The sequence below is a fragment of the Bemisia tabaci genome, chromosome 6 (genome assembly GCF_918797505.1).
Source record: "Bemisia tabaci chromosome 6, PGI_BMITA_v3".
NCBI lineage: Eukaryota > Metazoa > Arthropoda > Insecta > Hemiptera > Aleyrodidae > Bemisia > Bemisia tabaci.
The window spans coordinates 33,718,040-33,737,501 of NC_092798.1; the positions used below are offsets into that span (position 1 = coordinate 33,718,040).

General features: G+C 43.1%; 1 protein-coding gene across 5 annotated transcripts in view; it reads right to left on the reverse strand.

Moving 5' to 3' along the window:
- The window catches only part of Pkn (serine/threonine-protein kinase N), a 111,450-nt gene that overhangs the window by 78,725 nt on the left and 13,263 nt on the right, over positions 1 to 19,462 (reverse strand). The gene's annotated exons all lie outside the window — the stretch shown is intronic.

Sequence of the window (19,462 nt, forward strand, 5' to 3'; positions counted from 1 at the left end):
TTCCAGGCTCAGAGGCCGAAAGTTCCGAGCGTGGCACCCGGAGCAGTCGAAGCTACGGTTGCAGCACCCGTAACTTTCGGCTTCTGAGCCTGGATCAGACGGTATGTCAATATATCCCGGAATATTCTTTCAGTGTTCTGATAAAGGAAGGAAACGCGCGAAAGAGGTCCTGGAAGGCTTGGCAGGATTTCTAAAAAAATGCCAAATGGGACAGCTAAGTGAGGGGCACCAATTAGGACCGAAATCGGCCTAACCTCCTGGAATCCCAAAACTTCTCCATATTTTCCGCTTAATGATGTGAATTTTAAAAATATATTTGTGTTTTAGCGATACTCACACTTAAGCGTTTGGAAACGGAGGCCCAAGCCCGAACTTTGGTCCGCAGGCCAAAATACCCACGAAAATTCGCGTTTCGCCAGGGTTCCACATCTGATTTCATGCTGGGCCTAAGAGACTCCATTCGTGAGTTTTAAATGCTTCTGCTGTTCGGGAATAATTACGAGGTAAAATATGTGGAGAGGTCCAACTGCGTACTTTGGACCCAATGTCAAAAAAAACTTTTACACAACTTCGAAAAGATAGCGTTTTTTATTTATGTTTTCTTCCAACCAGCGTTCAGGTGCAAGCATTATATGAGTATCCCGATGATTTCTTAATGATATTTTAGTTGACGATGAATACATAAAGGAACCTTTGGTTCCAAAAAACTCACACTTTTTGCCTTTGAAATGGGGGCCTAAACTTGGGAGTAGGGTCAGTAGGGTCCAAAAATCCTTCCTAACGAAATTTATTTTTCTCTGCAGAAAGTAAGGCGATTGATATGCCAGGATTGGGCGAGGAACGCGCTCGATCAAGATCCACACTTACTTAAAATCAGAGCTAAATAGGGGTTTTTATCTCTCCAGGAGATACTTTAGTTGCGAAATTCAATGCTCACTTGAAGCATTGCGCAAAGCAGGTTTATCTGCAAGGATAAGTGCACGAGTATCAAACCTTACAAGAAACCATCTATGTATCTCTCTCAGGATCGTCAAAGTATAACTTTGATCTACAACCGCGGTTGCATTGCTTCGGTAGCGCTGGTGAAGAAACACTGTGATGTTTCTCCTCTGAACTGAGGAAACACAGCATCAGAATAAATTAGACTGACAAAAAATGAGTATCATAAAAAGAGGATGCAATTTTCTATTGGCGGTCAATGTGGCGGGTAAATTAGCAGATGCAATTTGTTTAAAGAAACTGCACTTGTGAACATTGTCATCCAAATCCCTCGCTGTAGACAGGTGTACCTGAATAAGGGCTTGAGTTCACATCCGGCGGTATGATACGGCTGACGATTCACTCAATTTAAACGTTTCGAATAAACTGGGCTCAATTTGAAGTTAACCCCATGGCAGTTGTGCACCAATGCTGTTCGTACTGGTATGCAAATCCAAAGGACTGCAAGCTGATCATGCACCGGTGTATCTCGCTCATACGGGACGCACAAGCGGCGACGTAGTGTATGCTTAACAACACTAATTTGCGCATCCTCCCGGCTTGTAGAAGGGTGCCCTAAAAGTTACGCGATGGATCAAACGTAGAACACAATGACTGTACCCGTTGAGTTCACCTGTCATTGCGGTCGTACTTAATGAATCAAGAAAACCCCTAATTTCGTGGAGAGCGGCTTCTGTCAACAGCAATAAAGACCGTAGCGGTGAAAATCGCTCATTTTTCGCAAAACTTAAGGCCGTTTGTAAATTAGGAACGAGGATAAAGGACGGAAAATGCATTACTTTCTGGGTGGTTCATTGTCCGAGACTCCCCGCATGGAAATTCTACTGGAGTCGATGGGAAACAGTGAGAAAATTCTCCAGTTTCTACATCACTCACTTGTTCCTCCATACAAAAATATTCTGCCTCAGAGGGGCATCCAGTGAGGCATACGATTCCAGTTTCAATTGAACTAAAATTCGCAATTATGAACTCTATTTTTTGGTTAATCCGTAAAAACACTCAAGTTAATACGAAAACTGTTGAAACATACGTTGTATCTAAACTGAGTCAGAAATCGTAGTTCCTAATCGCAAATTATACTAACTACGATATTTGGCTCATTTCAAAAACAGCATATTTGCCATAAGTTTCTTTCAGCAGATGGGTGCTTTTATGGGTGGGTCTGAAATGGCAGTTCCAACTTGGGCTTTTTTTTGCGATTAGAAACAACAATTTCTGACTCGTTTCAGAAACATCATCTTTGCCATAAGTTTCCTTAAGCAGCAGGTAGGTGTTTTCAGGGATGCACGGAGTTCTTTGCCTTCCCATTTTTCATATTAACCTTCCCATTTTAAAAACTCCTTCTCCCTCAGAAATTTTAAACAAAAATGACTTTAAAATGGCTCTGTAAAGTAGCATTTGCCGCAATTTTGAGAAAAACACGCGATTTTGCCGGCTTTTTCATATATAACATGCGATTCGCCCAGTCACAGGATCGAGAAGTTTTGCACCCCTGGGTGCTTTTAATGAATCTGAGACCTTGACATTGTAATTCTTAAAAATTATTGCTATTATGGATGAGCCTGACATCGAACTCTCTGATGGTCACCCTGTAGCGGCCGCGTCCGGCCTAGGCTGGACCCGCAGCGAGTGCATCTTCCCGTCCTATCCCGTTCCCCGTTCCGTCGGCACGCCGCGCCGCGCCGCGCGCCACCGCCCATCCGCGCCGCGTGGAGTAGGTCAGTACGCCGCCGCTCCAGTATTCCCGCCGCGCAACCCCACAGCCCCAGCGCCGCCGTCTACCCTCCAGTCTGCCGCTAACACCTCATTACCTCGCCGGCGCCCGGACCGAGTCACGCTCGTAATTAGATTAATTGGTCGCCGCTCGGCTACAGGACACTACCTCCGTTCCGCCGTGAGCCCCCGAGAGACCGTGATCTTGCCTGGTCGAGGGCTCATGCCAAAATGGGGATGGCCCGCTCTCGTTGACGCAGTTCGATCCGCGACGCGTGCCTTCTTCGCGCTACATCGGGGCGGCTTCCACGTTACACTGCCAGAGAGTATACGGTACATGCAGTATGTGTGGGCTCTACTACTATGCATTTGAAAAGGGCAGTATGTGCTTGGATATTGTCAGAGGTGCTGTTGGTTCCGGAGCTCCCCTTCGATTGATTGGCTTTCTGATGGGAAGGTGGTTTCCAAAATCTGCGCGCAGACACCACAATCTTCAGAGAGATCTGCTGTAATATCACTGGGTGCCCGCTTCTTTTTGAAGGAATTTTAGTTAGCTTAAAATGAATTTAGTTCTGTAAATCTAAAGAAATGTGTAAATCTAAAGAAATGTATATAGACATACCGTCCGCGTTCCAGGCTCAGAGGCCGAAAGTTCCGGCCGCAGGACGAGCAATCAAAGCTACGGCTCCAGCACCCGGAACACTCGGTGCGTCTGTATAGCCTATAGCTTTTCCTTTCGGTGGAGTTTTTTGGGATTTCACATTTCAAAATTCACGGAGACAAGCTTTCTAGGATTTCGAAATTCCCCGACTTTTCGCGAGAGAGTATACGATTTATGCATGTAGTTTGCACGGACCATGTTGCTGTGCCTCGACCCTCGAATAAGAGCAGTGTGGACTGGGATCAAAACGAAAAGGCAAAAAGGGATATTTTTTACGCTCGCCCCATCTGTCTCGTTTTCACTAGATTTCCTCAAATTTGCGCGACCGGGCCGCGGTAGCATGGTCGCCGCTTTCTGCACCCGAGCACATTCGGACTTCATTTTGCAATGTGGAAGTACAATTCCAGACTCAGTTTAGAAACAACATATGTACCGTTAGTTTCCCTACGTACAGAGGTGTTTTCACGGATGAGCCAGATACCGTAGTTCCTGATTTCAAATTTCTTTCCATTTCATGTCTCTTCCTGTGCGAGTCGCAAGTTTATCACTTATTCCTTTGGTTCCCGATTTTCACCACTTTTCCAAGTGCGTTAATTTTGTAACCAAAGTTTTTATTCCATCATTTCGCAATGTTCATTTTTTCCTGCTTATTTTAAGCAGAATCGCCTGTTCCTCTGGAGTGCGACCCAAATATCTCGCAAATTGCAATACTCCTTGTGGGCTACTTGGAGTAGGGGGAAAAAAGAAAGAAAAAAAAGAAGAAAAAAAAATCAAAGGTCGATCCACGCACTGCTCCGATGAAGCTTGAGCAGTTGAGCACGCCGCCTACGACTAGGATCCCACTCGCCGAGGAACAGACCACCCAGGATGTCGACGTAGGAAAAACGCCATATCAGCAATCCAACGTTGCCGGAATTCCGCGGATAAAATGCGGATTTTTCCGGAAAATTTTAAAAATTGCCGGCAGGATTTTGATGAACCTAAGTTTCCTCTATTTAAAACGTTCCAATCTCCTATCCTAATTGCCATTAAATCTGATACATCTGAAAATTTCGGGAAATAATCCACGCGACAAGTTGCATTGAATTTCAAAATTTCCTGACTTATGCATTTTGATGGTTTCAAAATACAAAATTCCTTAGACCTTCATGGTTTTTAGACGATTTGGGCATGAATTTACGTCTCCTAAGACAAAGCAGGTTCAAAATTCGAGCTTTATCGATGACGAACATGCGTGTCCCGTTGGCAATGTGCGAAATTTCCAACCAAACAAGAAGATTCCCGAGGTAAAAAGGGTCATTCGAGGCAAAAAGCGGTCGCAATTTTATCCACAAAACCGTCAAAGGTGTTCCTTGAGAACGAGAAATTTGGCAACATTCAAGCGCACATACGGCGTTCTTCTGCATCAGCGGGCGACGCAATAGCGCGACTCATTAAGTAATGTGGATCAATCGAGCTTCGTCCTTGCGCGGCGTTGTGCACTTGAACCGGTGCACTTGTCGCACCGTCAACCGACTTCGGGGTCACGTCCACGTCACGTTGGTTCAGAGACGGCGAATGCGAAGCCTTAAACGTACGAACAACGGATGTGCAAAGTATTTTAAATGGGGCATCCGTCGTTTTTACACGGAAGACTTCATGCTGTAACGCGCTCTCGGTCGGTTGGGAACTTCAGCATTCCGTGCACACTGCACACGTGTCGTCCGACGCCTAACCGCGGAATGCTGGGTGCATCCCTGTGCATTTCAGTAACTGATCGTGAGAAGAAAAGTCATACATTTTCTCGCACTCCAAATCGCTGGAAAAAAAATCAACCGTCTCCTCGTATCGGGCACTGAGAGGGGAAAAAACATACTGGCGCGTCTGACTCTAGGTCAAAAGGCCCCGGGTTTGAATCCCGGTGGTGGCGACAAGTTTTCGTGGAACTGACGAGCGGATCTGCAAAAACAGATTCCACTCGGCTTTCATCCCTGAAAATTTGAAAGCCCGGAGCATGGATGTGCATTAACCCTTACCCGATGCTCATTCAAGGTTGCATAATCTTCTAATGAATCAAATCCCTTAAATATATATATATAAGTCGCTTTATAACGCACTCGGCGTTATACACACCCAAAACGCCACATATGCCTGTCTTCCCAGAGGTTATCGGCAACTGACACCGCAACATCTCTTCGCCTACGCATCCCTTAATAATTTATAAAAAATAAAAAAAAAAATTCTGCTCATGTACAACCTTTAAAATCTCCCTTCCCGAACCGAATTTGGTTGCAAGACTTTGCACACTGGAAAAAAAAACACATTGGATTTACCAGACTCTTAAAAACATCGGCAAGGAAAAATACTCTTGATTCAATCAGATTTAAGCTTAAAACAAGAACCAAGCCTCTTAATTTGAGCGGATCTCCTTTTGATTCAAGCTTAAATCCGATTGAATCGAGGGTATTTTTTCTTGTCAATGTTTTCAAGAGTCTGGACTCTGTAGATCCAATGTGGTTTTTTTTCGAGTACAGTGAAGGATGGTTCGATCAGAGTTCCCACAAATTTTTTACCTTCCTCGACGTTAACATAATTTTAGAAACGATACAGTTGATCACAAAATCCAAAGGACCGGACAAATTAAACCAAAAATCCCTGACAAAAATATTCACGCAAACCTTCGAGTCCTTTACGACTGAGTTGTAGAGCGATGATCATTCTCCTTTATCTTCTAAGGCCTCACCGTCAGGCCGGTTAATTAATGCATGATATTATATTTTTCAAAACAACCTACGGGACTTCGATCTTAAGAGCGACTGACGTTCAAACTGGTTTGATTAATGAGGTTAGCGAGTCGCATTGGTGTAGTGTCGTAAGACAGATGCACTTTGGTACACTATTGCTGCGTCGCTTTCCAAGCGCACTAATTAGGGGACAATGAAGGATAAGACGAAGTCAAACAGAAAGGAATCAATTAGGTGACATTTAACCATGTACGCGGTACGCCGTATGTACAGGAGGATTAGCAGCGCATCAATGTCGAGTTTCAGGATCGAGCGCAAGAACAAATGAAGCAATTTCTTTACAAAAGAAAAGAAGTCGATTTTCATACGAGCCCTGAAGTGCTTAAAAATACATGCAAACTGGGGCTCACCTGAAAATGCGACTTTTTTTAAAGCAACTGATTCAAATATGAGGAGGATTACATTAGATGTTAGAGGATGCAAGCCTAAAATCGGAGCAAACTAACTAGAGGTGGAGAAAAAATTAAGGGTAAAGCCAAAATTGAAGAGATTTTAGCAAACGCTATGGGGAGGTTTCGAAAATCTTAAGAAAATTAACAGATAATTTGCAGCGCTTTTTAATTATAAAATAACTCGTTGAATGAAATTCCGCGATGAGCTCCGATTTCTTATATTTTTTACTAACAATATACTGAGTAGTTTTCTTCAATTTTAAAAAAAAATCTGCCTTTTCATACTCGTATTCAGGATTTTTCAACCCCTCAACTTTACGGGTGTGAAAAATCTTCTAATTATACATTGCTGGTTAACGATGTTGGCGAAAAGAAATTGTAAGCTTTGCAGGTTCATTTCGTGGCAGCAAACATATCGTATGTTACGGCTGATTCCCGTGATTTTTCAGGGTTTTGTGGCACATCTCAGATTTCCCTCGACTGTTACCGATATTACCGACTGTACCGATATTTACATAAAACTCTGTGAAGCAGTACGCTTTGTCGCAAGTCGTCTCTACGGGAGACAGCTCTCTCACATTGAAATCTATTTCTCCTTTCCTTAAAAAAAAGAGCTGCTCATCGTTAGTTTTCAATTGAGAAAACGGATTTCCAGCATTTGAAAAATTCGCAAAATCGACGCTAAGAAGCGGAATCAGGCGAGCGGATTTGAGATAGTCGCTCCAACACATGTTTTAACAGACTACAGCGTTATATTCAGAGGGAAGCCATGCAATTCCGAGTTTCAGGTGCTGCATTCGTCGCATCGACAGCGTATTCTCAAAAAGAGAAAAAAATCGGGATTGTTGAAGTTGGAGCGAGTGATAAAATTTCAGCTGGCTTCGGCCGAAATTTTTCTCGCGTGCACCGAGAATCCGAGAACTTGGCAAGTGCAAAGTTGAGAAATTGGCAAGATTTTTGCGCGGTGCGGTGCACCGATATCCGATATCTAATCACTGCGCGCGGATTGTAGCCGCCATACACACGAACACGGGGCTACGGCCTACATACGATAGTATGACGAGACGCAATGGCGTCGTTGTTTTTCGGTCTTTTTTGGCTGAATGTGGGTCCAAAATTTGGAGAACCTTCAAGTAAAAAGCAGTGGCGTGGCGTGCTTTACGATATATCGATTGATCTGTCATTTAAACCTATGGAAAAGGATCGATTGACAGGGTGTTCGCAGCGAACACCCTGTAATCGATTTTTTACTACGGATTCAAATAGGAAAATATCGATAATCGATCATTCACGCCACGCCACTGGTAAGAAGTTAAAAGTCGCGAAAAAGAAGAAAGCCGACGAACGGTTAAAGGCAGGAGACGTGTACTACTCCAATAAGACGAGATAATTCACTGGAATAAAAAACTTTTCCAAATATTGATCGATTTGCACGCAAAAAAAATGTATCACCAAACCGACCGCAATCTCCCTTCTGATTGATGGGGGAATCAAAATGATTAGAACACCTTTGGAGTATGCTTGAACAATTTGGTACAAAAAATATCAATAAAACAATTTAATAAACACGCAAAATGCTTTACCATAAACGATACAAAAGTCTATCCATTAAATTTGACCGATTTAGTCTATATCCATTGAAGAAATTTAAGCAAATAATTCACTATGTAATTATGAAAGAATGACATCGAAAGATGACACAACCGACAAGATACTTATTAGTTGCAGCCTTTGAGATCAAATCACGAATCTCACTAAAGAGTCATGGAAACTTATCCTATTCAGTTCATAAACAAAGAGAAAAAAATTTACATTTTTTCTTTCCTTTGTGGTCCAAAAGCTTTCACAGTGACAGCAGCGCCGCGATGGGTTTCGCAAGTTCTAATCCCCGAGGCTTCAAAATGATCTCGACAAAAACCACGGGGAAAAAAGAATCATCCCGACTTGGACGCATACCATTTTTTAGGCAGAAAACGATCAGGTTAATTATTTAATAATTTTTTTTCTCTGCAGTAAAACAAGTTGTCTACTGGAGCAAAAGAGGGCTTACTTGCGAGCTTCACCAATACGAATTAATGTCAGGCATAAAAAGAATTTACGGCGCTCATAGCGAAAAAGGACAGCATTAGCCGCTGACTTAAAATTAATGGGACGTAAAAAAATTCTGAACGGTCGCTGCAGATAGTGAAATTAGGGCCAATTTAAAATTCTGATAGTAAAAAAGTCTCTAAAAACGGACTACTGGGCTAGAGGATTATTTTGACGTTCGACCGATGTCCTGTGTCCACGTTTGGACTGTTGCGTAACCCCTGCTAGTTTTAGGCCAACAAGTTCACATATTCGGTCACCTGCATAAAAGCAAATTAAATGGTGACGGCAAGATATCATCAGGTCTCATTTTTTTAGACTGTATTTTGAAATGGATGATTGACTTGGTGCGATTAAAATATAGGTTCTGAAGTTCTGAAACGATTATTCCGTTCGTTTACTGGTATTTTTCCCCTCGAATCCCTTTAGACGAAAAATATTCTCAAAAGTAATGTGAAAGAAAAAAAAGAAAAAAGAGAAAAGAAAAAAAAAGTCACCAAACGTGATTCTTAAAAGTTGGCAACACTGTTTTTCCTTCATTTAAATCTATGTAAAACAATCGATTCTTGGTGAGGCAGCTTACCTCACTTAGCATCGATATTTTTAAAGGATTTCAATGCAGGAAAAACAGTGTTGCAAAATTTCAAAATCGTGTTTGGTGACCGTTTGGAATTGAAATTGGCATTCTTTGACTTTTCCGTGCGCTCCCCGACCGATCTAAAGAAAATGTTAACTTAGAATGAGACACTGGACACTGAAAGTTTTCAGCTAGTTCGATCCGTCTAGGAAACATGCTGAATTGCTGAAAGTACGTGATGCGACACGAAAAAATTCGCAACTATCATGACTTCACCCATTTCTCTCTGGTATTTTCCTTTATAAAGGCTACCCTCAGAGGGACTGCCTTCGGTTTCAAAAACACTTTCGCAAATATTTAAAGCCGACACCCGGAGTTGCGTGTTGGATAGAAATGGAACTAGGTCGGACTGGTTGTCAGCTTTCAAGCGCGCAGACTATCAACTCACAGTGGGGCCCATGGAGAGCCCTGTAGCTTGCGGAAAATGAAACGTTTTTTCTTCGCCTTCTCGTTGCTCCCCCTTTTTTCAAAATGTTCAGGATCGCGGTTTCGAAAGCTTCTTTTTAGGATTTCTAAGCAATTCTAGAGGCTTGTTTTATGGCTCTGTACGTATTAATTGCCGCAATTTTGCGCAAAGCGCGAGATTTATACCGCCATTTTACGAAAAACCCATGATTTTTACCTCAGTTTTGCAAAAATTATCGCGATTTTTCCAGTTTTCCCACTTCGAAATACCGTTTTCGGGCTTTGAAATTTCCGCACCCGACCAATGGAGATGTTGCATGTGTGAGGGATTTGCGATTTGACCATTGATTCTTATGTAAAAGTTTGCGAGCAACACGATGGTGCCGCTGGTGTTCTCTGAAATCATCTCCCAAGCTCAAAAAAAGCTCTCAAAGTGAGGCCAAAATGGAGGGGATATCCCACCCATCCCTGAGAGTCCACCTCTACATCAAGACAAACTCTCCATGCGAAGATAGGGAGCACACTAATCTGGGGAGCAAATACATTGCAGGGTTGCCGTGTTTTCAGTTTTGGAGTCCTCAAATGAAGTGGCAGCCCTATGACAATGTATTTGCTCCCTATCCTTTGCATGGAGAGTTTGTTTTGATGTAGAGGTGGACTCTCAGGGTAGGGTGGGGTATCCCCTCCATTTTGGCCTCAACTTGAGAGCTTTTTTTGAGCTTGGGAGTTGATTTCAGAGAAAACCAGTGTCACCATCGTGTTTCTCGCGAACTTTTACATAAGAATCAATGGTCAAATCGCAAATTCCTCACACATGCAACATCTCCATTGCGTGGTCGAGAAGTTTTTGAGCCCCTGCGGGCTGATTGTTGAAATTGAGGAAAGGAACGACGCGGTCAAAGAGCGAACGTTATTTAAAGTTCCGAACCTCTTTGGGAAGTTCTGTCCCGGTTTGTCTCATCAATCACAAACACCAGTGGACTCCATTGTTACCAGATCCGGCCGATCAGATCTGCTGGACCAGAATCACGCACCCACGTTGCGATTCGTTATTCACCGAATCGGAAGTTCCGAACTCAGATAGAATGACAGCTCGGAGGTTTGGGAGCAAAAGTAGTACCGAACCTCTAAATAAAATTCGCTTAAAACGTTCCTATTCCGACGGGGAGATCTGAACGGGACCGGTGTGCGGGCGACCGGACCGGTTGGAGCGCGGGCGCGCGCATGCGTCTGGGCGCGCGACATTGGCGTCGCGATGCGATGACGCGGGCGGGATGCTGCATCGGCGCGTCCCACGCGATCATACTTTTTCCCCCGATGGAGACGACGGCGACGCGACGCGACGGAGACAACAATCGACGCACAACGACCTCTGGGGCTTCGGTCTTGACTCGCGACCACCGCTCCGCCAGCAGCCTTTCTCCTTTCCCTCTCGATGCCTCTCCTGACCTGTCATCCTCCGCGCCACCGTCTCACGACCTATCGCCCGCGTTACGCCTGAAAAATTACGGGGGTCGCGGGGATTAGCCCGAGACAAATGCTCCTGATGTGCTTGCAAAAAACGCATGTGAGTCCTCGAACGTTGTCAAAGGACGCACCGAGACCAATTTACACAGCAGGCCGATTATTGAAATTGAGAGACAAAGCTATAGACAAGGAGGACAAAAGATATGTGGAGCGATCTTATTGGTGGAAGTGGGCGGTTGCAATGGACAAAGGCGGTAGGTAATAGACTAACTAACGGCAACCCACGAGAGACACGATAGTTAGCCCATTCTTTCCTCCCTTAATCTATAGGAACCACCAATTTCAACCAATAGGAACCAATGGATCGCTCCATACCCCCTATTTCCTCTTTGCCTATAGCTTTGCCTATCAATTTCAATGATCAGCCCGCAGGTCAGTCATTCCCGAAGACGAGTTTTGGAACTCTATTGCGCAGTGACGTGAAGCTGGCCGTTTTTGCGTCGTCGGGAAATTTAAATGCCCTGTATTTCTTACGCGAGCAGTCAATGTGACGTCACACTGGCCAGGCCGAGTGAAGCCGGACGGGGGATGGGACGGCCGATTTTACGTCATCAGACTGTAAGCTGGGTGAGGGGTGGATCTTAAAAAGATGCAGTGACTGACCTGTCTAGATTGGTCTTGCTAAAAGCACGGAATACCCAGAAATTCGGCACCTGCCATGGGAACGGTGTCGATTCGGGTCGGTCGAATTCGACTTTCCGAGAGGGGGAACGCGTATCATCGAAAATAAGTTGCCAAATGAACCCAAAATGAAGTACAAGAATTTCGCCGTATAAAATTGACCCCCTAGTACCGCAGATAGGCCTTAAATTTTTAATGCATCGTTGTCATGGCTAAATTACATGTTTCCTTGAAGATTTTTACAAATTTTTACCCTTCAGAGCGCCGATTAAACGTATGTAAGGGTGGCCGGGAGGGGAGGAAGGGGATGATTCCACCTCCCGTTTATCAAACGAAAAATGCGAAGGGGGACGGGGGGGGGGGGAGCGAAAAAGAGGGATATGAGTAAACCAAAACGGCTGTGGAATTCTATTAATGTGAGCGAAAAATGCATTTATTTGATTGTTGGAAGCCGCATACAAGATGGCAATTTTGCTGATTTGCGTTTAAGTCTCCCCGGATATAAATTCTTCCTGAATAAAAATTAAAAACGCCTCCATACAAAGGTGTTGGAGGATTCTCCTTAAAGATGACAAAAAGAGGGTATAACAACCTCAATTTCGAGAGCTATTGCATTAAAAGTAATTCTTTCTAGAAACGGGAAGCATTATTCTATTAATCGCGACATTTTGGAAGTAATAAAGAATTTGCACTTCATCTGAAATTGCTTAGTGAGCTGAGTTTGTAGTATTCTTTAAAAAAATTTCGGATACGGGAAAGCGGAGACAAATAGATTTGATCGTGAGAAATCGTACTACCTTATGACTTCAAGCGGCTTTTCCCTTTTAAAGTACATGCTTAAGGTCAGTTTGTCAAAAATTTCCACCAATATAATCGTTCAAGTTAGAGTTAGAGTTTATTCTCGGGAACACTCATTACAGTTTCTGCTTAAACAAGAAGATTGTGAGATCTCAAACGCATGCAAATTTTCCAAAGGGTGGTCCACTAGTCCATACTACTATCAGAGGTATATTTTGCTTCGGCATTTGTTGGACGCAATATCAGACAGAGGTGAAGACACTAAATAGCTAATGGGTACTGCACTATTTGCACGGAAAGGAACGCATGACAGATGTGCCATCAAAACATCAGGAAACAACACTAGGATGGATACAACAATTTTGCTCTTTTCCAACGAATAATTAAGAAACACGAGATTTCTTGTAGCCTCAGTTTGAGGAAGACGATAAAAATAGCAAACAAAATGAGAGAAACAAATTTTCGATTTCCCTCGGGAAATACAGTAATTACTGATGCGGAGAGAGAGAAAATAACCATTAGAAATTGAGCGCCTACACTGTCTTTCATGAATGCCTTGAATCAGGTGAAGTAAACCTTCCACCTTCCCCCCAAATTATCACATTTTCCAGGCTTGTATAAATACTCAACGAAAGTCGAAAATTCAAAGCGAGCTAGTTCGTAAGCTATGGCTTGCACAGAGCATTGAGTCCGTGAACTTGATCTTGGTTCTCAGTGTCACAGCTGCTTATTAAACCTTTTGGGGCGTCATTGACATTTTTAAGTAGCTAGACGGACCGGCAATGAGGGAAACGAGATTCTGACGTCAGCTTGCATGCCAACAAAATGAACTCATACTTATCGAGAGGAAGACATCGATCCACGGAGCAAGTTTGTCCAGTGGCGTGGCGTGCTATGCGATGTATCGATTGTTATGCCATTTAAACCTATAGAAAAGGATCGATAAACAGGGTGTTTGCAGCGAACACCTTAATCGATTCTTTACCATAGGTTTAAATGGCAGATCAATCGATAAATCGCGAAGCACGCCGCGCCACTGAGTTTGTCCTACCGCCGTCACTGTAATTTCAGAGTTCACTTGATTCGAGAAACTATTTTGAGGTTTTCGGTATAACTATTTAGGTATTAAGCCTGGTAACGATTTTCGTTCCTACTCAACACAGTGCACACTGGAACGAGTCGATAGAAGATGTCGGACGAAATGTGGGAACTTTGGAAGCTTATATTTTAAAAAATATGAAACTGAACTGTTTGAAGGTGGTTTCATCCGTTTTTTCGTGAAATTTCCTTTCAGGAACACCTTGTGACATTGAATTTGTGACGAAATAAACATCAAATTTTGGAATTTTAGCCAAAAATTTCATGCTCGTTCCACTGTGCGATGTTTAGAATTCTTGGCTTCTGTGTTTCCTGATTTTTCCTGATTCCACGAAAATAATCCTAGATGAGAACCGGAGGTTTCCCCTCATTTGACTGTAGATCCCTGGGAAAACACATTTGCTCCAGGAAGCTAAAAAAAACTTGGTACTCGACCTCGAGTTAGGTCCCAGCTATCTTGCCTTCTTTGCTGCTTTTCTTAAGCCAAGTCAACATGGGTATGGATTTTGAAAATAATTTGATCTAGGGTGGGATCAAGATGAAATTCCCGGTTACAGCCCGAATTCCCTGATAAATCGTCGTTTTCCGGACGAAGGAACGTGACTCCATTCGGAGGGTGCAAAATTGACCCGAGTAATTCAATTTTTTACAAGAACGGTCTTTTCCCCTCCCAAAATTTGTCTGATTTTTGCAAGAGTTTAAAGAAAACTCAACGAAATTTTCACTTAGAGATACCTAAGATTCTCCGGATGAAAATGCAATTTGCGAAGGGAATGCAGCAACATTGAAATGGAGTTACGTTCAGGAGTCGATATTCTTCCAGATTGCGCGAATATTTGGCAAACCTGCAAAATCTTGATAAGTCGCCGGGAAAAGAAAAAAAATTAATATATTTTCGCGAAATTACGAATTTTTTTCTCCCGCCCATTCCGCAAAATCGTGCGGGATTTCGTCTACAAAAAGATGGACATAACATGCAAGATGCAATACAATACCATCTGACTAACAAGCTTTCCTATTTTCACTCATTCTTAACAAAAAAAAAAAGGACAAAAAAGTCATCCCTCTTATTGGAAGGTACTGTCCCAGTGTCCCCTCATCTAGAATTCTTGGAAAGCTTGGAAGATTATGAACCCCTCGTTTGATTCTTTTGTGAGAAAAACGACATGATTCCCGGTTACTTTTCATTCCCTGATGTACTCCCGTAATCCCGGTTTTTACACAGGCATGGGTGTCTACTAAAACAGGCGGGCCAAAATCAGTACTTATGCAGTACTTTTTCAGTGCATTCTTAAGAATTTCAGTATCTCCGTAACATAATAATTCAGTCTTTTTCAGTACCTCCATTGGACGAAATTCGAAAAATTTGAATTTCTCGCTCAAGTTGCGACAAAAATAACAAAAAATAAAAAAGTTCCGGGCCTTCTTGCAAAATTTCCGCACTTTTTCAGTACTTCCGGACCGCCTATGAGAAATCAGTACTTTTTCCGGACTTTCTGGAAATTCCGGGCTTGTAGACACCCTGTTACAGGTCCTTGACACCAAATTGTTTAATATAACCGCGTCCAGAGGTGCGGGGATCTCTTGAGAAAACTTACACGACAGTAGAGGGACTTGAGCTTGCTGTGCTTGACTTTATCGTATATGATCATGGTCACGTTCACAGTTGTTCACATTCCATAGTTGGAGCCTCGGCATCAGGCACGGCGCAGGCCGATCGGCCGTTCACTTAATTAATCCTGGAGCCTTCGGGCCACTTTGCCGCATTGCACGGGTCCCCCGGCTTGAATCACTGAAAAACTCATCCGGTTAACGACGCGGAACGGCAACAGCGCTTCGCACAAATTTCCCGCGCTCCCAACCTCATTCGCGTTTCGAAACCGGCTTTCCCGCCGCGCAGCGGAGCAACGCTGCCGATGTGCATCAGCAGGCTGATCCTTGAAATTGATAGACAAAGTGATAGACAGGTAAGACGAAGGAGAAAATCTAGCGACCTCACACTGAAAAAAAATTCTCGGCGTTCTTACCAAGGTCCGTTGGTATCTTTACCATCTCACTTTTTTACCAATTATTGGTAATTTTACCGAGACATGACTAGTAAGCTTACCTAAAAACCGGTATTTTTACTGTTTTTTTTTAGGTAAGAATACACTTTTATTGGTAATCAATGCCCGGTACCTTTGCCATTTTATCTCTGGTAATTCTACCAAGTCGATAAAAAATATTGGCGTCTTTACGGGGTTCCAGTAAAATTACGAGAAAGTCGATAATTTTACCGAGATTATCTTGGTAAGATTACACATTCCATAAATGGTAACTTTACCAAGAAAAAAACTGGGATCAAATAGAACCCTGAATTCTTGGTAATGTTACCCTTTTCTTAGTAAAATACACCGAGATTGTTTTTTTTCAGTGCATTGGTGGAAGAGGGTGGTCTCAATGGAAGAAGCAGGTAAGTAATAGAATAACATAACGGCAACCCACCAGAGATCAGTCCATCGTTTGCCCCCAGTCTTTAACAACCATTCCGTCTCAACCGATAGGATCGCTTCACTCTGCCCTCTGTACTTCCTTGTCTCATCAACTTACGTCTACTTCCCACATTCCAAGGACATCTCAGTCCTCTTGTGCGGGGTGATTCTAGGGTTGGCTCGAGGCTCTAGTTTCTAATGACGCGCCACATCCCCCACACCAGGTCGGAAAAATGAAAAAAAAACCAAAAAAAAATCGAAAAAAAAAAAAAAACAGAAAAAAAAAACAAAATAAAAAAAATACAAACAAGACAAAAAGCAAAAAAAGGAAGAAACACAAAAACCACAAAAAAGAACAAAAGACACCGAAGAAAAAAGACAAGAAGAGGAAAATCAGTCCTCGCCCCACCAAAAATATTGAGAAACTCTCCTGTTCCCTTCTGAATTTCAGCCACCGCCGCTACGGAATAAATTTCATGAAAGAAAAGGTTAAACACCCTTTACCTTTTTTGCGGCATGAAACATCAACATGCCCTCAATAACATATCGGAATCTTACGTGGATAAAGGGCGTATTCGGAGGGGTTCCACTCTAAGGCGAAAAACCCACTTTCTCTACCCTGATAGGACCCCTCTGAAATCCCCCATTCACGGGGAAACGTCAATATTTGTAAGACTACGGATGAGTTGAGCTAATACAGAAATTAGGGAGATAGTTATTTTTCATGATTGTTGGGTACGTCACTGTGTCCTCTACATTAAGGGCAAAAAAACCGATTAACATTTCCGGAAACATTATTAATAACGGCGCCCCTATAAATGAGAGGATTTAAAACTCTGGACTGGAGATACCTTTGAGCGTGAAAAAATTATACGGCGGATGATAAAACGTTAAAAATCTGACCCCCTATAACATAGCCATTCAGATGTGTTCGTTAAATAATGGGCTACTGGTTGTCTCTGTCTGTTTGTGGCTTTCTGCATTCGGGATATTTGACCGCTGAGTCGCCGCCGAATGGGGTTTATCCCAGACTCAATCGCTGACATCACCGTGTGTAACAGAAGGGACCCCTCGACAATGTGGGATTTGCCTGCATTCTATGGATTTACCTTACATGTATGTTTCCTTATCAAAAACTTCACGGTATTATAGAACACGAATTTGTGTGATAGGACAAATATATTCTGTTTTTTAAGTAACTCCTGGAACTAAGTATATGACCGTTTTTTCCGTGCCTGCTTCGAAATCCGCACAAAATACCTTTATCCAAGTGACTTTTCAATCGACTCACTGAACGTTCCCGCATTACAATCTCTGCGGTATTAACCCCTGCCAACGACCTTAATTCTCGGAGCTTCGGCTAGCTGTTACCCGTGACTCTTACTACTAAAACAGCTCAGGTCGAGGTATAGAAACATCTCGATTGAGAGCCTCCCCCGTCAAAACCGTTATTCCGTGATTCGATCCTCTGTATTGTCCCGGGTTTGGTTTCCTATTCGAGCGGGGGGGCATTCACAATTTGTGCGTGGTCAAGGCTGAATCAAAAACGATATCTAATCACGGTTGGGTGTTAATTCCAAGTAACTTTTCGGTCGAGTCGCTTCGTATTCTACGTGAAATTTTCATGCGGTATACATGTTTCAAAATGCTTATGTAAAATCGTACTTTGTCTACTTGGTCTATTCACATCGCAAAATTACAGGCTTCGAGCGGACTCAGGCAACGAGGGTTCACGCAAGTGGCGATTCATGCGAGCGTTGGGCAAGACCGTTTAAATCCATTGAAACATATCGATTTGAGGTGAGTTAAGCTGCCTCACCAAGAATCGATTGTTTTCACATGCACTTTCATTGTAAGGATCACCCAGTACTTGCTCAACTTTTCTAATATCGCCTACTCGCGTTCGCGCGTTTGGATGTCGAATTGGAAATTTGAGAAACGTACAGCGTTTCCCTTCTAGCTCGAGTTCCGAAAACGCGAGTTGGTCCGGAATAAAATATTTTAATGGAACCAACGCATTGCACTGGCTCCGTTAGACCACCGCTAGGAGTTGCTGTGTGCGAATGCACAAATGAAATTATGTCTATCCCGGGAATTGAATTGGGCTTTTGGTGGCTGCTAATTCGTTTCATTTTTGACGCGGAGATGCGCGCGCGCGGGCAAACCGTCGGAAGCTTTGAAGTGCCGGGACTGCGTTGTGGCCCGATGCGTCGGGTGGCTCGCCCGGTGGGCCCACGCCCCCGGTGTTTCCGCAGAAGTCCAGTTGCGCTCTTTCCGAGAATTATTCACCTATCACATGTAAATCGACTTGGAGTTTTGTTCAAACTGGAATTTCGTTTTAGCCGTTGGACAGATGGACCTGGAGTAGATATCGGTGTAGTGCACATTTACGGACAAAAAATGAAAACTCTTCGCTATAGCCGGCTTGGATCCAGTCGTCTCCTTCACCAGATAATTGGCATGGCATTTTGACAAAAAGGACATCACTTTTAAAGGGGCATTGCCAATGATGCTAAGATTGTGCAATTCTCTTTTGCAATAAAATTGCGGAAATCGCGAAAAACTATGAAATTTAGATTGTATATTTGTCTTAATTTACAGTTTTTAGCGAGGTAAAATAGAAACTATTAATGGATATCGGGTTTTTCCTCCAAGACCAAAGAAGTTGCACAATCTTAGCTAACATTTGCACTTTACCTAGTGGTTCCTTTTCCGCAATCTGTCTATCCAATTCAGGCCTAAAGAAATGTAAACTTTACAATTTTGGGAAAAATCGAGTTTATTTGCATTTTTGACATACTTGGGGGGTTTGCAGGGCAGCCAAAAAATTATGAAAATGAAAATTCCCTGACGTTTCCCTGCTTTCCCTGACTCATTTGGGTTAAAATTCCTTGACGATTGCGGCTATGCCAGATGCTTGAAAAGACGATGATTTGAGGATTAGTTTTCGGAGCAAAAGTTTGTTGTTTCAAAACGTCAAACCCATTCTCGCGAGAAAGGGAATTGAAGGTGACTTGACACTTTTGTTCTCTGACAAATTTTCCCGGTTTTCCCAGTATTTCCTGACTCCCGCGAACCTCCTGGGTTTCACGATGAGTGTAAAAAACATGATTATGGTCAGCGCCAGGCGCTTTGCGGGGGTGCCAGCGAGTGCTGTAAGCACCCCGAGGCCCCCCCATGGCGGTTCTTTTTGCTCTGGGGAATCCACTTAGAGTTCTTCAAAGTCATGAAAATGACGGGATTATTGAGGAGGCCCTTTGACTAGAATG